At 42.4% G+C, this 24,419-nt stretch overlaps 1 long non-coding RNA gene across 1 annotated transcript; it reads right to left on the reverse strand.

The window, feature by feature from the left end:
* Positions 1-1,641: 1,641 nt before the first annotated feature.
* LOC124258781 lies at positions 1,642-18,884 on the reverse strand. Its single transcript, XR_006893673.1, has 3 exons — positions 18,430-18,884; positions 6,640-6,645; positions 1,642-1,653 (listed from the first exon to the last, which is right to left on the reverse strand). It is a non-coding gene; the product is annotated as an uncharacterized LOC124258781 (long non-coding RNA).
* Between the last annotated feature and the right edge of the window lie 5,535 nt (positions 18,885-24,419).

Consider the following 24,419-nt stretch of genomic DNA (forward strand, 5'->3'; position numbering starts at 1 on the left):
ACGGGACGATGAAACACACCATAGAGGGTACATAAGATAATACATAATCTTGTCAAGTGTTCGTGACTCGTTTGTATACCGATAGGCGTGCTAGCTTCCTAAATGTGCTACTGCGCACAAACGTATCTTTATTGTTACTATCACGTTCAGCTGATATCGAACTTCACTTCTTGCTATATTGCATGCATATATATTGTATGTGTATACATAGCCACATATCTCTATGTGTGTACAGGCAGGTGATGCAATAAGTGACACATTGGTAACTAAGGTATATTGACTGACAGATCGGAGGATATACTAAAAAGTCTCTCTCTCTCAAATTCATAGCGTCTATACAACCAGTTAAACAGTTGTCCATCCAGTTTTGTGACATTACCTTGGGCACTGCGCCCGATGCCAGAAGACTATGAAATTGTACAAGAATCAGTTCTCTTGTCCGGTCTTGACAAGTTATATTATTTTCTGAAAATCAACGGGACATAAATGATCCCGAACAGTTGGTGAGCGATGGGTCCGGATTAACAGGGTTATACTGTCCGGTCATAGGTTTTCTGAATAACGGTAATTCATATCGACATAGCCTGCAAACTATTTACTTGCCAGCTGCAAATCGGACTCATCACCATCAGTGTAACGTACTATTTACTTGGAAAGCTTAGATTTAACTTGATAAAATTTAATGAAAAGAGCCAAGTTGCTCTCTCCATTTTCCTTGCAGTAATCTAGACTTGATATATAACTATTAACTTTCACGGGCATTTTTGGATATATTTGTTTCGGGTTCTGTTTGAGGCCCCATTTCATTATATTTTACGATTATTTTTAAAGAATAGTTTTCTTCTGTATAATATATTCATTTCAGAGAGTAGATGTTAGTCTATACTGCAGCTATTTCATGACATAATAAAACAGTAAATTTAACAACCTAAGAAAGCAAATTATGTAAAATCCCTGCTATTTAAATTATGCTTATATGTTTAGGATACCTTTTGAAGAAATATTTCATCAAACATAGGTCCACATTAAAAAAAAAAAAATTGTTTCTAATCACTTTTTCAAAAACTTTGGGGTCAGGCGAGCGGATTTTATTTTTACTTTTTATCTTATTTTATGTCCAAGACCCTTGATTTGTTGGAAATTTACACCTTTTCTCAGATAGAAAATCAAAACTTAGAAGTGTGAAAAATTCATGCACATTTTGAGTCAAAGTTGCATTTTCTCTAGTGTAAAAATTTACAATCTTAGGGTCGGGTCGAATCTTTGGGTCGGGCGGTAATGAGAAACAAGCATATTTTTATATATGGCCTAAGGGGAAATAATTTGACATCTGAAAACGAATAGTCGAGTTTCGAACTCGCGTTCTTGCATCATGCATGGCTGACGTGAAGACATGATGAAAACAGTCGAACACAGGTGTGCTGGATGACTCAGCTATCAGTAACGCACGATCCGTTCTCCTGGCGGTGTCATGTTTCCTCATAAGGGCCTATTTTCCACGTCGTTGTCAGATACCGTTTGAAACGGAGCACCAAGAATGCCGCGGAAGCATCACAATGACAAGGGGTAGGGCCATTTGTTGTAACAGCATGATGTAGGTGGGTATTTTGTTGCAACAGCCAAACAGGCAACTGAATGAAGCGCCTGAGAAATCTCCATCGGTTTACTTAGATTTTGTTTCAGTCGCGTTTTTTCTCAATTTCGAAAACATGTACAAGTACATTGATTTGTTTTTAATTTAGCAATATATATCCACATATAGCATTATTTATCCATATATATTTATTGAATTTAATTGCATTTGTGCATTAAAATCATTAGTGTATTTTTGTTGATAAGCTACAGGTATTAACGATGGCAATTATGAGTGATTCTGGAGAAGTAACAAAACGGATTTATTGATTTTTGTGACATGGTGCAACAATTAAACAAATAGTTGTATGTATATATTACAAAAATATTTCCGTGTTCACAGGCTGACATAGTTGAAATAGTTCTACCTTCCCGCTTGTCACGTGAATATGCACATTGACAAATGTCACTCCCTTGTCAATCCTAGCGGAGTGACACAACTAACGGGTGTAATGTGGCTCCGTCGTCACGTGACCACGGAAGTTGAAAGTCATGACACTTATATCACCCAGTTCTCTGGTATGTGGAGACCGTGTCAAAAGAGGCTTTTGAAACATTTCATAAGGAAATCCGTGTTATTTAAGTTTTATCCATATTAATTGTTTCGTTGCGTGCTGGGTGATCATTAATGTACGAGACAATGTTTCCGCATCATACCATCACATTTGCAAATAATAATCTGGAAACTACGTTAATTAATATAGAGGTAGACAGATATAGTGCCTGAAATAATATATTACACAATAATTTAAAATTTTAAAAGAATACGTAATATTATGGAAAAATTTAGCTAACAGGATAAGAATAATTCAAATTTTAATACGTATCATTGAATCATACGCAGATGCGCAGGTATAAGATTAAAATAGTAGTTATGTTCTGAATATGGAGACTTTATTAAGAATAAAATAATTAGGAATGATTTTATGGTTAGAGTATATCAATAGATAATCCGGAATCAGTGTTTACAATTAAATATTACATACACTTGTATGAGTGAGAGTATGGTTTACGCCGCTTTTGGCAATATTCCAGCAATTCCGCGGAGGGAGACACCAAAAATGGGCTTCAAATATTATACCCATGTGGGGAATCGGACCCAGGTCTTCGGCGTGAGGAAGGACCCTTTAACCACTAGGCTACCCCACCGCCCCGCATACACTTGTGTAAACAAAAACGTAAATAATTAGGTGTAATCATTTATATGATCGTTTGTTGTTGTGTTATAACTAGCACCTAATTAGATGTTTCACATATGTCACTTTATTTCACTTGAGAAACAGGGTCTTACTTAAAGAGTGACTGCTGAAAACAACCATCTTATGTCTTAATATAAAAGATGACATCTTGCCCACATTTCTCCATGCTTAAAGTATACTCAACAAAACAATTAACGACCATCCCAATTTTCAATATTAAAGTATTTAATAGTTTATGTTATAATCCATATAATACTCAAATATTGAATATTGGGGTGGTCCTTAATTTTATTTGTTGAGTATACATCGTTTGCCCCTTAGTCAGGATCATTCATCGAGGAACTTTCTCACCGGGCATGAGGGGTTAAAGAACACATAGTGTAGGTAAATATCAAACACTTTAGCCTGTAGGTACACACATGACAGCAACAGTGGAGATAGGCAGGAGTACGGACTTTTTTAACATCCGGGTTCAGGTAGCATGTCGTGACGATAGTGTTAGTTTATGGGTGGTGTAGATATATCGTATCGGGTGCTCATGTCTCAACTGACATGATAACCCGGATGGTGTTATAGGAGATGACTTTGATAAAACGCGTGGGTAGGACTCAAGTGATGTGTCCATATATACTCTCACGTTGCTTCTGTTATGTAAATGACCCCGTTTTACAGCTAGTGTGGGTATCATGTCATGGGATGCCGGATGATGTTGGTTCCCAGCCACCTATACCCGTCATACCAGTTCACTGAACGGACTGGGTGGGGTGACGCTGGGACTGGGATGTATGCATGTCATGTTACCCCGACGTATTGGGACCCTGATCAGATCACTGGTCTGTCTGGTCCAGATAGCTTGTTTTTGGTCACTCTTGTGTGTTGTTTAACGCCGCACTCAGTATGGCGTGTGCAATAAAGGACAGTATAATCCAGTGATTGATATGATGAACAACAAAGAACAATGATGACTCTCAATCATTCTGTTCGCCGAGTCTGACCACCCGTGCCTTTAGACCCCCGCATGCAAATGTTCCTGGTAACCTATGACCGTGTTGGAATTCCCAACCGCGTCTGCCGTCCCTGTTACACCACATGCAAACGATTTAGCAGGGAGATTACATAGACTAGTGTTAATTAGGCAACCACGTTGTTTATAACAGTTTCTCAATATATATAAGACCACTGTGTATATTATAACATTTTCGTATCAAACACATCAGTATCAAACGTCTCACGCCATTGTATTGTCTTAAAGTACCACATACAAGCAAGAAATTTCGGTACTACTCTTTTCCTGGTTTCAATCAAGTTCACCATCCTCCATTCAGTCCCTTATATCAGAGACCATATCTATTACTAGTATATGGTCTCTGCTTATATACATCGCATTCAACCGTTAATGTATATGGATGCCATGTTCGAAAAATAAAAATATAATAATCATGTTTATTGCCCTAATATAACAAACCGTTTTACTCCGGCATTCTTAAAGGAGGGAAACAATCAATTCACCAGTTATCTTTAACATGTAACATTTCACTAATTATCGTTGACAACCATATTTGATATGGTTTGCAGCTTTATACTATTCTCATCAAACCCTGAAACCAAATGTCCCTACAGTCCGTACGATGCATATGAAATCCTGCATCAGTGAAAGCATTGTTGCAGAACGAGGTCAAATAAAGGCTGCAGGGAGGTGTCGGGTTCTCCAGCTCTCCTTGTGGGGATGGGGTGGGGATGGGGAAGGGGTGTTCCCCTGTAAGTGTAAACCTTATAGATTCACCACTGTACCAATGAATCAGAGAGTAGCTGCTGGTTTAACTGAGGAGCTCTGACCGTTCCGCCTCAGTTGGTCACGTGATGGAGAGGGACTTATCACGTGATTGAGGTGTGTTTCACGTACCTGCCGTGCAGTATTGTGTCGATGCGTCTTGCATACATATTTTATATCGTAGCTAAAACCGTCAAAGAAGCTGTTATCTAATTGATTCCTTGATTATATGTTACATCATTTTGATTATGTACATCAGGGGCATTACTGCTGTAGATTTCGGCATTACTGCTGTAAATTTCGGCATTACTGCTGTAGATTTCGGCATTATTGATGTACATTTGGCATTACTGCTGTAGATTTCGGCATTATTGATGTACATTTTGGCATTACTGAAGTAGATTTCGGCATTACTGAAATAGATTTTTGGCATTACTGCTGTAGATTTCGTGATTATTGATGTACATTTTGGCATTACTCAAGTAGATTTCGGCATTACTGAAATAGATTTTGGCATTACTGCTGTAGATTTCGGGATTATTGATGTACATTTGGGCATTACTGATGTAGATTTTAACACATCACGAGTTCAATTCCTATCAGTGTTTGTGTTTATCGTCCTCATCAGCATGATCGTGACCTCGGTTAAAGCTATTGTGTAATAATCATTATGGATGACACCATCAGACGTTTATAGACTTTATCGCCTCCCCAGGCTTGTTGCATTGTTGCGTTGTCATGAACGTCATCATGATAAATGTGTTGTTATCGTCGTGTACTGGGGTGAACTTCATCCAACACCAGCAGTAGGGATTTACCAGCGGACGAACAGCGTTGTTTTTCTTCAGTGCATAAATAAACATGCTTTAATCATTGAGAACCTGGGGAACAGGGTTTGGGGGCACCTAGGGAACAGGGTACATGTATCACTGGGAACCTGGGGAACAGGGTTGGCTCACATGTATAACTGGGAACAGGGTTGGCTCACATGTATCACTGGGAACCGCGGGAACAGGGTTGGTTAACATGTATAACTGGGAACCTGGGGAACAGGGTTTGGGTATATGTATCACTGGGAACCTGGGGAACAGGGTTATGTATCACTGGGAACCTGGGGAACAGGGTTTGGGTATATGTATCACTGGGAACCTGGGGAACAGGGTTTGGGTATATGTATCACTGGGAACCTGGGGAACAGGGTTTGGGTATATGTATCACTGGGAACCTGGGGAACAGGGTTTGGGTATATGTATCATGGGAACCTGGGGACTGGGAACCTGGGGGAACAGGGTTGGGGTCATATGTATAACTGGGAACCTGGGAACAGGGTTTGGGTATATGTATCACTGGGAACCTGGGAACAGGGTTGGGGTATATGTATAACTGGGAACCTGGGGAACAGGGTTTGGGGTATCACTGGGAACCTGGGGAACAGGGTTGGGTTTGGAGCATATGTATCACTGGGAACCTGGGGAACAGGGTTTGGGTATATGTATCACTGGGAACCTGGGGAACAGGGTTGGCTCACATGTATAACTGGGAACCTGGGGAACAGGGTTTGGGTATATGTATCACTGGGAACCTGGGGAACAGGGTTTGGCTCCCATGTATAACTGGGAACCTGGGGAACAGGGTTTGGGCACACGTATCACTGGGAACCTGGGGAACAGGGTTGGCTTAAATGTATAACTGGGAACAGGGTTTGGCTCCCTGGGGAACAGGGTGGGTATCACTGGGAACCTGGGGAACAGGGTTTGGGTATATGTATCACTGGGAACCTGGGGAACAGGGTTTGGGTATATGTATCACTGGGAACCTGGGGAACAGGGTTTGGGTATATGTATCACTGGGAACCTGGGGAACAGGGTTTGGCTATATGTATCACTGGGAACCTGGGGAACAGGGTTGGCTAACATGTATAACTGGGGAACTGGGTATGGGTACATGCATCACTGGGAACCTGGGGAACAGAGTTGGGGCACAAGTATCACTGGGGCACATGTATCACTGAACACCTTAGAGAGCAAGGAGAGTCACATGCATCTTTGGAAACCGCAGGGAACGGGGTTGGGGAACATGTGTCACAGGGAACCTGGGTTAAAAGGTCTGGTGCACTTGCATCATTAGAAACCTCAGAACACAGGAAACCTGGGGAACAGGGTTGGAGCACGTGTGTCACAGGGAACCTCGGTTATCGGGATTGGGGCACATCCATCATTGGTAACCCGAGATAACAGCGCAGGGACACATGCATAGCTGTGAAGCGGAAAGCGTTTGGGACGTAAGTCTGCCGCTGAACCATTCTGTTAACACGAATCCTAACATCAGAATACTACATGAAATCGATCGAAACAATACATGACAATTCCATTTTCGATTCTCGATTAGTTAGATTTGTTGATCTAACCTGTTGGACAATGTTGAATCACATTCTAGTATGTCGTAGTGTTGCCTTCACCGTGGCGACAAATAATGTCACTTTGCTTATGATGCTAATATATCATATTTGTCATGAATAAATAAACCGTCAATATCAGGGGATCCGCATGTGTTAAGGGGTTTACTCTGCCAATATTCCGTACCAGACAAGAGCTATTCATTGTCAGCTTCAAAGTTACAGTTTGATAATACAACATACACACTGGTTAATATCCTTTGGGATTTCTTATTTGAAAATTGTAGACATTGCCAACACCGTTTGTAAAGATAATGTTTGTATATTATCACGTAAACTGTATATACAAATAGACAAATGAACAAATAGACAAACTGAACTGTGTGATGTTTCGTTTTGAGAGAAAGCAGAGGTATGTGTCGCTGAATGATGTTTCGGGGATACAGAGACATTGCATGTATCATCACAAAAAAAAGGAAGGGGGGAGGGAGGGGGGAACAGAGTGAGGGAGAGACAGACGATGGTATTCAGCAGTTTGTACAGTGGTTGTGAGTACGTTTAGAATTGGGGTTTGGGGGAGAGAAAGGGGGAGAGAGAAGAGACAGAGAGAGAGAGAGAGAGAGAGAGAGAGGGGCGATGTTATTCAGCAATGGTACAGTGGTTGTGATCACTTTTAGAATTACTTTTATAATGCATCCTCCGATCTCTCAGGTAATTTTTTACCTAATTACCAATGTCTCACTTCTTGCAACACTTGGAGCTAGTCCGTGGAACACAGTCCCTCTCTAAACGTCTATTTTATTCCAGTTTAGGTATAGGGCAATAAATCAGCTCCCGATGTGCCCTATTTAGGCTATGAAATGCCCGGTCACCTGACAACGCCGTGCCTTCCTTCCGATATGTATATCTGTGACGTACTATCTATAGTAGACCCAGGTACACGTAAACATGGAACAGAGCACCAATGAGGTGATCCCCGCAGTAGTCGAGTGCAGTGAGACCCGCTCTCCATTCATGAGCTTACGTCATCTGAGAATGTGTCACCTGCACTTGTAGTTGACATGCACGTGACGTCATTACGATGCGTGGGTGTGCGAACAGTTCACCAGGCCGGATTCTTTGAATACACGCGTGTTTACAAACGCCACTTGGAAGCCCTGATTAGGTTAACAGATGTCGGTGTGTGTAATATACAGAACATATCGTATATCATCATGAAGTGGACACGGTTCATTCAGGTGGGCACCATGGTGATGGTCAGCCTTTGAACCATAAGCTTAGATATATAATGGTCTCTTTATGTTACTGTTATCCCCCTGGGGTCCTGTCACGTGTTGCTGGGGGAGATTATTGTCGGAGTGACAAAAAACAGCCACAGGGTCGATGTTGGTGTCCAGACTTGCTGCGCATGAATTTGCCTTGATATCTCGCTGAAGTCTCGTATAACGTGTACAGACATATTCGCTTCACCTCCCTGCTAGGGGTCTGGTTGGATTGAGTGTATGTTCAAGTCATCCATAAACCCAAGAGAGTGAGTGAGTGAGTATGGTTTTACGCCGCTTTTAGCAATATTCCAGCAATATCACGGCGGGGGACACCAGAAATGGGCTTCACACATTGTACCCATGTGGGGAATCGAACCCGGGTCTTTGGCGTGACGAGCCAACGCTTTAACCACTAGGCTACCCCACCGCCACCCCTAAAACCCAAGGAGGTATATACCCATGTCGATGGTTGCTAACAAGAAATGTTTATTCGAAGGGGATGTATTTGATATGGTACCATATAGCTGTCTTTTGACCATAAAGCTTGCATTATTTTAGCGACCAGTTTCAAGACAGTAACGTCTTGATTCCGTTGTAAATGTTTGGTCTGATCCGATTTTCAAGTGTTTATTTTGTCCGACAGTTTATTTACAACAATAAGAGCAAGTTGATAAACACCCTTAGCGCGGCTGTATAACCCGTATCCTTTGGCGGCCAGTAAACACAAGTAATCAAGTCTGGGTAAGACAAACAAGTGGTCGATACCACGAGCAACTCTCAGCCAGGTCATACCTTATTGTTAATCAGCTTTCCACAACAATAATTGGAAACTAGTGACACATTTTACCTATAGAGGTCCTGAAACTGACATTAAGTCCAGGAAATATAAATATTATACATAGAAAGCTTATAGCAATTCCTAGAACCGAGGCAATCGACACTTGATGATACAGGCTTGAGCTGGACTCTTACACTTTTTATTCTAGAGTCTGGGAGACTAGGTGATGATGGTTACTCTGTCTCACAGTCCCTGAGCCACCTTGTTCTTCCCTAATGCCTTGCCCTCCCTGCAATGCTAAAGCCCTAAATGAAGCAAGTCTAGATTTACCCAGGTTCATGTTCTGTATTTTCCATCTGACTGGGGATTCTGTTACTATTTGTTACTATCAAAATTATATATATTCTGGTACTACGCGTTAGTCTAGGTGATGGTCTTCGTAGTGTGGATGCTGCCTGGTGTGGTGAGGCCTGAAGCACAGCGATATGTGCACTGTCCTAACAAAGGCCATGCGTCAATCACTCCAATAAACCTCCCACAGAAACAGCCGGGATTTTATATCAAAGAACGATCAGGTTTACACCACTTACATCCTGTCCAGGGGGCCCCGGGGCTCCTATTAACTGCCTCTGTTCAGACGGATATCTTCCTGAGATCATAAGTGACCAATGTCCAGCCTACGGTCACTTTGTCATCATATTACACTAATCCAGTCAGCCATCAGATGACCTGTAGGCCTGGCGAACATCTCATTGTTATTTGTCATGGACACGTCGTCACATTCCTTTAGGACCTAATAATTCCCCCACAGATAAGCATAGTACCTCAGTGGGCCTGCACTACACTAGACTAACACTTTATCTCGGAATATATGTATATTAAATGAGCTCCAGTGACATGGGAGTTTGTGTGGAAAATCTAGTTTTTCTCCATTCAAGACTTTCTCATTATAGAATTGCTATGTTGTCCACGAGCTGACGGACATGTTTGTAACTTGCTGTCCACGAGCTGACGGACATGTTGTTTGTATGTTGCTGTCCACGAGCTGACGGACATATTGTTTGTATGTTGCTGTCCACGAGCTGACGGACATATTGTTTGTACGTTGCTGTCCACGAGCTGACGGACATATTGTTTGTATGTTGCTGTCCACGAGCTGACGGACATATTGTTTGTATGTTGCTGTCCACGAGCTGACAGACATATTGTTTGTATGTTGCTGTCCACGAGCTGACGGACATGTTGTTTGTATGTTGCTGTCCACGAGCTGACGGACATATTGTTGTTTGTACGTTGCTGTCCACGAGCTGACGGACATATTGTTTGTACTGTCCACGAGCTGACGGACATATTGTTTGTATGTTGCTGTCCACGAGCTGACGGACATATTGTTTGTATGTTGCTGTCCACGAGCTGACGGACATATTGTTTGTATGTTGCTGTCCACGAGCTGACGGACATGTTGTTTGTATGTTGCTGTCCACGAGCTGACAGACATATTGTTTGTATGTTGCTGTCCACGAGCTGACGGACATATTGTTTGTATGTTGCTGTCCACGAGCTGACGGACATGTTGTTTGTATGTTACTGTCCACGAGCTGACGGACATTTGTTTGTATGTTGCTGTCCACGAGCTGACGGACATATTGTTTGTTTAGCTGTCCACGAGCCGTTGCTGTGTCCACGAGCTGACGGACATATTGTTTGTACGTTGCTGTCCACGAGCTGACGGACATATTGTTTGTATGTTGCTGTCCACGAGCTGACAGACATATTGTTTGTATGTTGCTGTCCACGAGCTGACGGACATATTGTTTGTATGTTGCTGTCCACGAGCTGACGGACATATTGTTTGTATGTTGCTGTCCACGAGCTGACGGACAGACATATTGTTTGTATGTTGCTGTCCACGAGCTGACGGACATATTCTTTGTATGTTGCTGTCCACGAGCTGACAGACATATTGTTTGTATGTTGCTGTCCACGAGCTGACGGACATATTGTTTGTATGTTGCTGTCCACGAGCTGACGGACATATTGTTTGTATGTTGCTGTCCACGAGCTGACGGACATGTTGTTTGTACGTTGCTGTCCACGAGCTGACGGACATGTTGTTTGTACGTTGCTGTCCACGAGCTGACGGACAGACATATTGTTTGTATGTTGCTGTCCACGAGCTGACGGACATATTGTTTGTATATTGCTGTCCACGAGCTGACGGACATATTGTTTGTATGTTGCTGTCCACGAGCTGACAGACATATTGTTTGTATGTTGCTGTCCACGAGCTGACGGACATGTTGTTTGTATGTTGCTGTCCACGAGCTGACGACAGACATATTGTTTGTATGTTGTGTTGCTGTCCACGAGCTGACGGACAGACATATTGTTTGTATGTTGCTGTCCACGAGCTGACAGACATATTGTTTGTATGTTGCTGTCCACGAGCTGACAGACATGTTGTTTGTACGTTGCTGTCCACGAGCTGACGGACATATTGTTTGTATGTTGCTGTCCACGAGCTGACGGACATATTGTTTGTATGTTGCTGTCCACGAGCTGACGGACATATTGTTTGTACGTTGCTGTCCACGAGCTGACGGACAGACATATTGTTTGTACGTTACTGTCCACGAGCTGACGGACATATTGTTTGTATGTTGCTGTCCACGAGCTGACAGACATATTGTTTGTATGTTGCTGTCCACGAGCTGACGGACATATTGTTTGTATGTTGCTGTCCACGAGCTGACGGACATATTGTTTGTATGTTGCTGTCCACGAGCTGACGGACATATTGTTTGTATGTTGCTGTCCACGAGCTGACAGACATATTGTTTGTACGTTACTGTCCACGAGCTGACGGACAGACATATTGTTTGTACGTTACTGTCCACGAGCTGACAGACATATTGTTTGTATGTTGCTGTCCACAAACTGACAGACAGACATATTGTTTGTATGTTGCTGTCCACGAGCTGACAGACATATTGGTTGTATGTTGCTGTCCACGAACTGACAGACATATCGTTTGTATGTTGCTGTCCACGAACTGACAGACATATCGTTTGTATGTTGCTGTCCACGAACTGTCGCCAGCAACATTAACATTTGCGATACCAGAAATCGGCCTCGTACATTCTACAAATGTGTGGAATCGAACCCAGTCCTTCGGCGTGACGAGCTAACGCTTTAACGACGATGCTACCGGTTCCTGGTTCCTCTCCTCTTCCACGAGTTGTTACGAATATAGCACCTGAATATAATCACAAAGCAAAACTGCTTGCAATAGAGGCATACTGATTAGCCCAATGGTCAATGCTCTCGACGGAACCACACTTTGTTCTCAACAATAGTCAAGTTTTAAAAACGCATATCAATTACGGTGTACAGCCCGCATCAATCGCCAACATGTCTGCTTGATCAGATCCGTATTACAACACACCTCTCAGACCCTACCACTCACATACGCTGTGAGGAGGAGTATCGATCCAGCTCAATACCTTCCTGAAGTCCACTGAAGATACCATCTGCATAGACATGTCAGTCTTAAGTTGCTACAAGATCACGGCGTGATTGCGGAAGGACCTGGCTGAAGGACAATGAGAACATGTGTCTATATAAGTAAACAACCTTTCTAAAAAGACTGAGGGTTCTTCTGTTGGTTAATTACATTGAGACCACGGGGTATCTATCTCAGTGGGCCATGATTGAAGTAAATAGTATTGTTTGAAAACATACCGGATCTTAAACAACCAGTTGAAAGGAATGCCGTTCTCTGATTAGACCCCGTGTGAGCGAAACTGGGGGACTGTTGGGGTATGCTACAGTTATCTATATAACAGATATATCACGAAGGTCTGGACCACACAAACTTGTGATTGGTCGAATCAGCATCTACCCATCCAGCCGGGGAACGAGACACATGCCGTAAGCTTGGTTTAACAAGGTGTACACCTGGTTACAATTTTAGTCGGTCGGTACGGCTGGAAATTGGTGTCGGGGACTTATTTGGTCCAGAAACCAACACAGTGACAGTGTGAAGTCCATGAAACTTGATTTGTTCAGACACGCACGCACGCACGCACGCACGCACGCACGCACACACACTTTGAGAGGAGCATGGGGGCGAATGTAACGCCCAACGGTGAGACATGTTCGGGGTATTCATCAAGAGGAGATGAAACAATTAGGGACTTGTTCTGCTCCGGAATCACGACATGGACACTAGCAAGACACCTGTACAAATTTCATAAACATCTATGTTAAACATTGCGCTGTGGTCACTTCGAAATGGTGACCGTTGTACACATCAAGAGTTATATCCAGACTTATAATCATTTGCGCTATAAGGACCTCATCTCTATTCCCGACCTCGAACAGCCCGCATTGTCTTCGTACCCGGAATCTCAAATGGTGAAATGAAAAGAGAGCAAACAACCAATCATTCTGTCATCCATGCAAAACGCTAACATAAAGTCCTGAGCACACAGCGGGTAACACAGGTGTATGTGTTCAGTGGTACAGCTGCGCACTGGGCGTATCCTAACGACCCAGCATGTACCTTGCAGTTGCTCATCCTTCCGTGATTGAGATCGAAAGGATCGTCAAGGTCACTGTCTCAAATGAAACTTGAGGTCCCAGAGTACACATAAGTGACTCTTGGGGTACACAAAAATCGCATTTGAAAGGATTGTGTGTGGCGACATCTTCAGTAAATTGCGCACATCAACAGAGGGATTGTTGCCGGATAATTACGTATTACAGATCGTGTGGAATGTGTGACGTATTGGTTCTTTTTTGGCAGGAGGAATCTAAACAAAGAACTGCATAAGTGAGTGAGTTAAAAATTTACAACGCATCGGCATTATTTCAGTCAAAGCGACGAGACCGAGTATCAGACTGTGACAAGCAAGCTATGAGTTTAGTTTTACGCCGCTTTTAACAACATTCCAGCAATATCACGGCGGGGGACACGTTGTACCCATGAGGGAACTCGAACCCGGGTCTTCGGCGTGACGAGCGAACACTTTAACCACTAGGCTACCCTCCACCCCGATAAGCAAGAAGTTGAGTGGGGGTTCTCGGTTTACTATGAACCAGCGTGACGAGCCAACAACTTATCATCACCTATTCAGTGGTGAATGATGTAAGGTGAAATGGTGTTTGACGACGCTTTCAGCATATTTGCACTTATACTGTGAAGATTGGTCTGTCTCCCAATCCCTAGAGAATATATTTAGGAAGAATATCTTAACTCCTGGGACAAAATGTCAGTCTAATCGCATTGGCGCAATAAGAATTATGACAATAATTTTGTTAAAAACAAGCATTTTAAATATTTCGTGAATAGATGTATTGTGGAAATGATATCAAATTTCGCGTCCCGGCTTTAATTACCAGTGTAACCAATCAAATCAAGTCTGAAGAACAAGGCGGCGGCGTTGTTATACCGGAACGTCGGCATGGAGGACGTGCAACGTCGTCAAGGTGACTAACCATGGAAAATGACAGCAGTGTTTGAGGTAGTGTATGGGCGTTCAGCGTGCACCGTTAAACCTAAACCAGACAGAGGTTCACAGCAGGGATCGGTGTATTTTTTAAGAATGCTACAAAGAGTCTTTTGAAATAAGGATGTTTCAGTAGCTCGGTTCCGTGTAAGATGATTGAGTGCAGTCCTGAACGATACCCTGGTACGTTGTGTTTGTTCATCATATATCATTAGACTAACAACTAGGCTCATATTCTACAGAAAAAAGGTTCATAGTAAAAAAACGAAATATAATGAAAAGGAGCCCTGAGCCTGAAGCTGAGTAAATCTAGACTTGCCACATTTTCTAGACTTGCGTGGGCTTTCATGGATATATTTGCTTCAGGATCTGTATGGCAAACTACCTATATCATGTAAACATCAATTTGCCCTTTTTAATAATCTCAACAATAGCATTATATGATTACAGTACATGCGACGCGTTTCTCGCTGGTGCATCTTTATTTAACTATTTGTTTCTTTTACTTTTTAAACATTAATTTGTGATTTGGTCTTATTGTCCAATTCTGGTCAACGTGTCATTCAAAGGCCATAATGGTGAGACTTGTGGGTTCCCCAATATAGAATTATTTTTCTTTTACGCATACATGATTTTTAGGGAATTACATCCTAGTCTGACGATATCCGCCAGATCACGTGTTTTAAGTATAACAGTATTTTGGTACAATATCGTTAGCGACCAGTTAAGTTATTTTATGGAATGCAAGACCTTTAGATTTGTCTGTTTATTGTTTAACGCGTATTCACTCCAGCTGTATGACGGCGGCCTCTAAATAAGCAAGTATGAAACAGACAATCCAGTGATTGATAGTGTGAGCAAAGACCCCACGCCGTACAGATACAATGACATACAATCCGCCAAGCACCCGAACCAGAATACCTCATCTGTCGGTTGGTAGAGATATTGTTGTTGTTGCTGCTGCTACTGTTGTTGTTGATGATGATGATGATGATGATGTTCTTGTTGCTATGGTGGAGACATTATTAAACCTGTCAAAGAAACGGGCGCTAAAACGCCTAAACAATTTACTTTTACCGATATTTTTTAGAGAAGTTCTGACAGAAACGGACACTACTTTTTAGCGACAGTTTGTCTCCAATAGCAGCATATCTATATCAGCACACAACATAATGAGACGGCAGTGCCGTTGACAACGTCGCCGCCGGTGGTCAGAGGGCATCACATGGATTGACATGGTCATGTCTCCCGGCGCTTCCTATGGCCGGTGGTCAGAAATGACAGTGCAGAGCCGTGAATCAATAATTAGACAGTAGGCTTACTGTGTGCGGCAGTTACAAATAACTTGGTCTGTTCCCGGGGCAGCTAGCATTACGTGGTTGAAAATATGTGTGTTGCAAGGGGCGTATGTGTATTGCAAGGGGCGTATGTGTGTTGCAAGGGGCGTATGTGTGTTGCAAGGGGCATATGCGTGTTGCAAGTATGTTTGTTGCAAGGGGCGTATGCGTGTTGCAAGGGGCATATGCGTGTTGCAAGGGGCATATGCGTGTTGCAAGGGGCATATGTGTGTTGCAAGGGGCGTATGTGTGTTGCAAGGGGCGTATGCGTGTTGCAAGGGGCATATGCGTGTTGCAGGGGCATATGCGTGTTGCAAGGGGCGCGTATAGGGGCGTATGCGTGTTGCAGGGGCGTATGCGTGTTGCATATTAGTTTTTAAGTACACATTTCGACTAAACTATAAAAGAAGTGGCCAGGACCCCCAGTTATATTATCCCCAGTTCGTTATATCCGTTACAACGTTGTAGACGTATTCGTTATACACCAGTTATGGTTGGGATATTGATAGATTCACTTACGAATATAATGGACGAGTGAGTGAGTGAGGTGCTTGTGCCGCTCTTCAATGACGTGGACTGGAGTCTGGCTTCAAACATTGCATCCATATCGGGAATCGAACCCAGACTTTAACTTGTCGAGCGACCGTTTCCACCACCGGCCAGTTATGGAAGGACTTGATAGTGTCTGACGGCTTATAGAGGAAGAATGGATGAGTGAGTGAGGTGAGTGTGTGAGGTGAGTGAGTGAGTGAATATGGTTTTATCAGTTTTTATGATTTTTCCAGTAATAGTACGACAGGGACAACAAAATGGGCTTTACACATTGTAACCACGTGGGGAATCGAACCCAGGTCCTCGAAGTGAAGAAGGAACGCTATAACCACTAAAGTACCCTACAGCCCCGGAATAATGTTAGAACGTGCCATCGGATGGAGACATTTCAAGATAAAATAACGAAAGTAGTTCAACCTATCATTCGGATGTGACATAGCCTGTTATCCCTTTCAAAGGTTGAGTAGTATGTACACATGTATTTTGTTCAAAGATCCATGACGTAATATTAACTTAGCGAGGGCATGAGTGCAGGACCCAGTTCTTCAAAGCTATCTCCGCTCCAAGATGAACGAGGCGGTGGGGTAGCCTAGTGGTTAAAGCGTTCGCTCGTCACGCCGAAGACCTGGGTTCGATTCCCCATATGGGTACAATGTATGAAACCCATTTCTTGCGTCCCGGCTGTGATATTGCTGGAATATTGCTAAAAGCGGCGTAAAATTAAACTCACTCACTCCAAGATGAACTCCCCTACTTAAGCATAGACTTACGACCGCCGTAGCGTTAAGATCGCTTTGTGGGTGGAGCTGATTACATATATAACTGATACTGAATTAATATAGAAGAATGGTGCCTAGGTGCCATGTCCGGATTCAAACTAGCACAATAACTTTACCTAGTGTGATACTCCACGAGATGGGGATTGTAGGTGAACTTTGTGCAACCAGTTGGTTTCCACTGATGCCATTGCCTACATGGTGGGTTCTATATTCTGCTTTGTACCTGTCTAAGAGAAACAGCGATGGCTCGATGTGATTTACATTACCTCAGCCGTCAAAGACCGAATCAATCCGGAATCAATTTTCCATCCTTTAGACACAGAGATTCAATGATCTTTGGAAGCCATACAATTTGGACCGTTTACATTATCAAGTCCCCAACCATTGCTTTGTGTACCAGAAATCCCCCTAGGGAGTCCATCTACATGTTTAGATCAAAACAGAGTCAAGGCCTGCTATGGTATGGCACTGAATTCCATCCTTGTTGTAAACCCTACTTTTTAAAGCCCTGCTGCCACGTGTTCTGCACGTAAGGAAGAGATGGCGAAGTGCATTATGAGTCCGTAATGGCATTCATCGGTAAACAATCACTGCAGATGGAAATCGCTGGATCTGTAAAATCCGCGCACTCCATAATGGCTGCACGTCCACGAGTCACATAAATTCGTAGTTGTACAGAAAGGAAAATATACTGACGTATAAAAGAAAGTACACACCTGGTGCTCTGGAATGTATACAGGTGACAAACATTGTGTGCGTGTTGCCAAAACACCCCATGACCAATAAATCATAAAAGGACATGCACGCCACAGATCATATGAAATGGAGTTTTCTGTTGCGCGTGGAACACCTGCAGTCACACAAAGTTTGATAAACAGCAAGCTTGTTTATTTATGTTTATTGTTCAACGTATTCAGCAACATTCCAGCTATATGCGGTTTTAGCAACAAGAGCACGTCATTCATCGGGAGTTGTGAGTGAGTTTAGTTTTACGCCGCTTTTAGCTATGTTCCAGCAATATCACGGCGGGGAACACTAGAAACGGGCTTCACACATTGTACATATGTGGGGAATCGAACCTGGGTCTTCGGCATGACGAGGGAACGCTTTAACCATTACTCTACACACCGCCCTTTCATCGGGAGGAAAACAGACAGACAGAAATATTTTATTTAAGTGTCACCAGTCAGTTACATAAGAAATATATATACACATAATAAACATTCATGCTTAAAGAAAAAACTGACTTCCAGCCATAAATTGGCTTACGAGACACTAAACTATAAAAACTAAATTTATCGTAAAAGTACATTTTAAAATAGATTATTGCTGTTATGAAATAGGAAAATTTGATAAAATCAAAGTTTCGATACCGTAACAAACGGTGATCTCCTTTTGGACCCGAGCCTGTATTTGCTACTCAATAGTCAGTGTATGAAATAAGGCCCGTCCGACCGCCCGAGACGGGCTAGATTTCAGACGGACGGTCTAAATTTACAGCTAGCCAGCCCGATGATCTGGTAAAAGAATTAGATGTTATATACATCTGAGTCATATCTTGGTGTCTGGTCTGGTTAAATCCATTTTGGACTGGTAACATTTTGATGTTATCAGCCCTGATGTCTGGGGCTTGGGATTATTTCATACACTGTCAATTCCAGGGATAACATTTCCTTGTGCATTTTCCATTTGTATTGTGATGCATGGAGCACTTACCTTCACCAAAACACGCAACTATACGTAACTATAGTACAGTGAAAACAGCACAGTCATGACATAGGAAAAGACTACGGTGTTCAAAAACATGCAAATATGTATGCCATTTGCACAGGTTTTATATCTTTTATATTTATTGTTATTTATTTATTCACGTTTTGTCTATTCACTGGGTTAAGTACAAGTTGAAGTATTCAGAAAACCATGATATGCAGCAGCTACCTAGCTATTGTTTTCCGACACAGCAGATAGTTTTATAGTACAATATGTACTCATATTTCCCGTGGTCGATATTTCATTGTGCAGAGTAGACAAATATACTTCAATCACTATCCGTCTCCAGTCGTTACGTCAGTGGGAACGCTGTGTGTGATATCAGTTTACCATAGCATGTCAGTACCAGTGTGGGAAAATAATTAAGATAAATGTCAGAATGGTTATCAGATATTGTCTTTAGACGACTCGCGCAATAAACACACCAGACATGTGATAAACCATGGCTTTGATTTAGAACAGCGCGTTTACAACACTACGAATTTTTGTATTGATCTGCAAGTTCCAAATGTGTGCAGCCATCCTCGTGGGTGCTCATGTCGTGCTCATGTCGTCAACCACTGGTTAGTCAGTCCAACACCTGATATACAGGCCTCTGAGAAGGAACCTTTATTTGCTCTTGTAGACAGCAGTGTTGTCTGACCAACAGTTCTTTAACCGCATTAATCGCCCGTGTGCCTAGTCGTTTCTTCAATGTAAGAATCTAAATGGGGCAAGTTCTGATCTCCCAGCTCACTTGCACTCCTTTTCCAATTTAATGAGTGGTATGTTTCTATCAAAATTGTAATTTTCACGAACTTAGCTATGGTCTACCAACAGAGGAAATTCTACATATACATATCGTACCAACAAAATCAGCACATGCGTTATTGATTGTTTACTTGACACTACTGTATTGCGGAAAACCTTGTGCTTTATTTACTCGTACTCACCGTTTAATGAGTAGTGTTTAACGGACAGTTCTAGTTAATACAAACACTTTCTTCATTCACTCGATCAACAGAATGTTCGTGATATTACTCTTTTTTGACAATTATGTACAATAAATATTCCAGCCAGGAACGAATCTCAACATTATGATCTTACATTCTATACAGTTAGACTAGACAACAAAATTATAGTGCAACTATACAGCATCGTGATGTTAATTCTGCTGTTTATACAGGTTACCATGACAATGTCACTGTATACCGATACCGTATAATTCCTCCGTTGTTATTTTCAGACATTCCTGAATATTCAATAACTGAAACAAGCAGACCCTCGCCATTTACAGCACAGTCTGGTTCCACAAGGGCATTCACGACAAGGTACACATCCTGGTCAACATATGCTTGAAGGTACACATCCTGGTCAACATGTGCTTGAAGGTACACGTCCTGTTCAACATATGCTTGAAGGTACACGTCCTGTTCGACATATCCTTGAAGGTACACGTCCTGTTCAACATATGCTTGAAGGTACACGTCCTGTTGGACATATGCTTGAAGGTGCACATCCTGTTCAACATATGCTTGAAGGTGCACGTCCTGTTGAACATATGCTTGAAGGTGCACGTCCTGTTGAACATATGCTTGTAGGTACACGCCCTGTTGGGCATATGCTTGAAGGTACACGTCCTGTTCAACATATGCTTGAAGGTACACGTCCTGTTGGACATATGCTTGAAGGTGCACGTCCTGTTCAACATATGCTTGAAGGTGCACGTCCTGTTGAACATATGCTTGAAGGTACACGTCCTGTTGGACATATGCTTGAAGGTACACGTCCTGTTCAACATATGCTTGAAGGTACACGTCCTGTTCAACATATGCTTGAAGGTACACGTCCTGTTGGACATATGCTTGAAGGTATACGCCATGTTCAACACATGCTTGAATGTATACGCCATGTTCAACACATGCTTGAAGGTATACGCCATGTTCAACACATGCTTGAAGGTATACGCCATGTTCAACACATGCTTGAAGGTATACGCCATGTTCAACACATGCTTGAATGTATACGCCATGTTCAACACATGCTTGAAGGTATACGCCATGTTCAACACATGCTTGAATGTATACGCCATGTTCAACACATGCTTGAAGGTATACGCTATGTTCAACACATGCTTGAAGGTATACGCTATGTTCAACACATGCTTGAAGGTATACGCTATGTTCAACATATGGTGCAAGGTATACGCCATGTTCAACACATGCTTGAAGGTATACGCTATGTTCAACATATGGTGCAAGGTATACGCCATGTTCAACACATGCTTGAAGGTATACGCTATGTTCAACATATGGTGCAAGGTATACGCCATGTTCAACACATGCTTGAAGGTATACGCTATGTTCAACATATGGTGCAAGGTATACGCCATGTTCAACACATGCTTGAAGGTATACGCTATGTTCAACACATGCTTGAAGGTATACGCTATGTTCAACATATGGTGCAAGGTATACGCTATGTTCAACATATGGTGCAAGGTACAGGACATGTCATGTTGAATGTTCAGTTTAAGATACCCACAAGTTGAATATTCTCTTGCGATATATTATTAAATTCTAAATTCACACTATTTTGAAAATAGGTTTTCATGTCTAACATATGCTTTGAGGAACACGCATGCTGAAAACAATGTTTAATCGCGGCATATTTAGCTTTACATGCCTCGCTGAAATATGGTTCAAGATACATACCGTTTGGAACATACGGTTTTAGGTACACGTAATGTTTTACATACACTTGAAGGTACACATCATTTTCTACTAATGACTTAAAGTGCAAACGAGGTCGGACACAAGGTTAAAGATACACGCAGTAGACTATATACGGTTTAATGAATACGTTGTGTTGAACACTTGGTTTGAGGTACAAGCCATGTAGACAGTCGGTTTAAAAGGTACACGCCATGTTGGACTCTTGGTTTAAGAAACAAAGCATGTTGGGCACATGGTTTAAGGTACATGCCATGTTGAACACTTGGTTTACACTACATATCATGTTGAGCACATGGTTTACGCTGCATGTCATGTTGCTTCTCAGCTTCTGTAAAAGATCTAGGAGAATACTTACAATCAGACCTTTCAATGGAAAGACAAGTATCGAGATCTGTAAGTCCTGTTATTATCATATCCGGACCATCGGAAAAATACGCCACCTACTGACTGATGTTCTACAGCTGCCCTTGTTCGTTCCCTCTTTCTTTCCAGAATAGACTATACCTTGCTTTTAAACATCCCCCAAGAGCTCTTAAACTGTCTGCAACGCACAGAAAATATTGCTGCACGTATTGTGAGCAAAGCACCAAAGTTCTCAAGCATGACCCCCATTCTAAAACAGTTACACTGGTTGCCCATAAGGGCTAAATGAACTTTAAAGTTTTAACCCTTGTCTACCAGTGCATGCTAGGCACTGCTCCGGCCTATCTAAAAAAATTGTTCAAACCATATCTTCACGCTACATGTCATGTTGAACACTTGGTTTAGCTACATGTCATGTTCAACACTTGGTTTACGCTACATGCCGAGACATGGTTTAAGGTACACATAGTGTTGGAGACATGGTTTAGGATACACACAGTGTTGGAGACATGGTTTAAGGTACACACAGTGTTGGAGACATGGTTTAAGGTACACACAGTGTTGGAGACATGGTTTAAGGTACACACAGTGTTGGAGACATGGTTTAAGGTACACACAGTGTTGGAGAGACATGGTTTAAGGTACATGGTTTGGAAGGTACACACAGTGTTGGAGACATGGTTTAAGGTACACACAGTGTTGGAGACATGGTTTAAGGTACACACAGTGTTGGAGACATGGTTTAAGGTACACACAGTGTTGGAGACATGGTTTAAGGTACACACAGTGTTGGAGACATGGTTTAAGGTACACACAGTGTTGGAGACATGGTTTAAGGTACACACAGTGTTGGAGACATGGTTTAAGGTACACACAGTGTTGGAGACATGGTTTAAGGTACACACAGACATGTTGGAGACATGGTTTAAGGTACACACAATGTTGGAGACATGGTTTAAGGTACACACAGTGTTGGAGACATGACATGTTGTGGTTTAACACACAGTGTTGGAGACATGGTTTAAGGTACACACAGTGTTGGAGACATGGTTTAAGGTACACGCAGTGTTGGAGACATGGTTTAAGGTACAGACAGTGTTGGAGACATGGTTTAAGGTACACACAGTGTTGGAGACATGGTTTAAGGTACACACAGTGTTGGAGACATGGTTTAAGGTACACACAGTGTTGGAGACATGGTTTAGGGTACACACAGTGTTGGTGACATGGTTTAAGGTACACACAGTGTTGGACACGAGGTTATCAAATTGAGTTGATCCAACCAGAAACACTAACCACCAAACCTACCCAGCTGTGTAGATAAACAAATTATGGAGGCAGACCCCATTGTTCTAATACTGTTCACCATGATGCGGCTGGGCAATAATCTGTATGTTTTATATTTCTATGAACTATGAACTATGGAAGCCTCTCATTGACCTGTAGCGTCAGTAAGCTGCATTGATTCACGTCAGCCAGGGGCGGTTTGTCACCCTAAACAACACGGTGATTATCCCGACCCCAGGCTCCGGGCGAGAGGTAGAAGTGGGAGGGGCAATACCAACATGTCCAACATGCTCGTGGAGAGCGCTCTGACGCCATAAACACGTCAAAAATTAATGTCGCCCAAAGTATCTGACGGTATCGAAATGTCACGGAGATACGCTTCTGTCTGCATGACAAACCGAAATATCTCCACAGTGACTGAAAGGGGTGACATTCGAAATTTGACCTGCCAATAATGGATACGGGAATTGGTGTTTAGCTTCCCCGATCCAATTCGTATCGATTTCTATGATAGTGATGACGATAGCATGCATGCCGGTTATTGAAACGTTTAGGTGTCGTGTGGAGGCTGTGCTAAATGATTGTATTTGTGGCTGTATATAGACTGTGGTTTATCGAAAGCATCCTCAGTTACTGTTTTAGTTTAGATGTATCCTGTATAACGCCATCAGGTCTGACGGACATGGTATTCATTTCACGCCCTGCACGGACCCTGGGTCAGGCGCTTTAAGGAGGAACACCCCCGCACTACACTCTGTGAATAAGTGTTATTGAAAGATGTTCTGGAGACACTGATCACAAACCCACACTTTTCTCCAAAAATAACAGAAATAAATTTGGAAGGGGTTATTTTCTCTCTAAGTAATTCAGAGAAAGAAAGTGGGCAGAGAAATGATCAACGCTTCATTGTACAGTCTGACACTGCTGTATCGAAGATGATGGGGCGTACATTAATAACTCGAATTATCAGAGGTTCGTAACAAAGGCAAAATGATGACTATCTAATGACTACACAAGAACCAGGTTTTTAAATCGAGTGGGTGAGTGAGTGAGTATGGTTTTACGCC

Source organism: Haliotis rubra, unplaced genomic scaffold, assembly GCF_003918875.1.
Source record: "Haliotis rubra isolate DU_JTF1 unplaced genomic scaffold, ASM391887v1 Scf70, whole genome shotgun sequence".
Classification (NCBI taxonomy): domain Eukaryota; kingdom Metazoa; phylum Mollusca; class Gastropoda; order Lepetellida; family Haliotidae; genus Haliotis; species Haliotis rubra.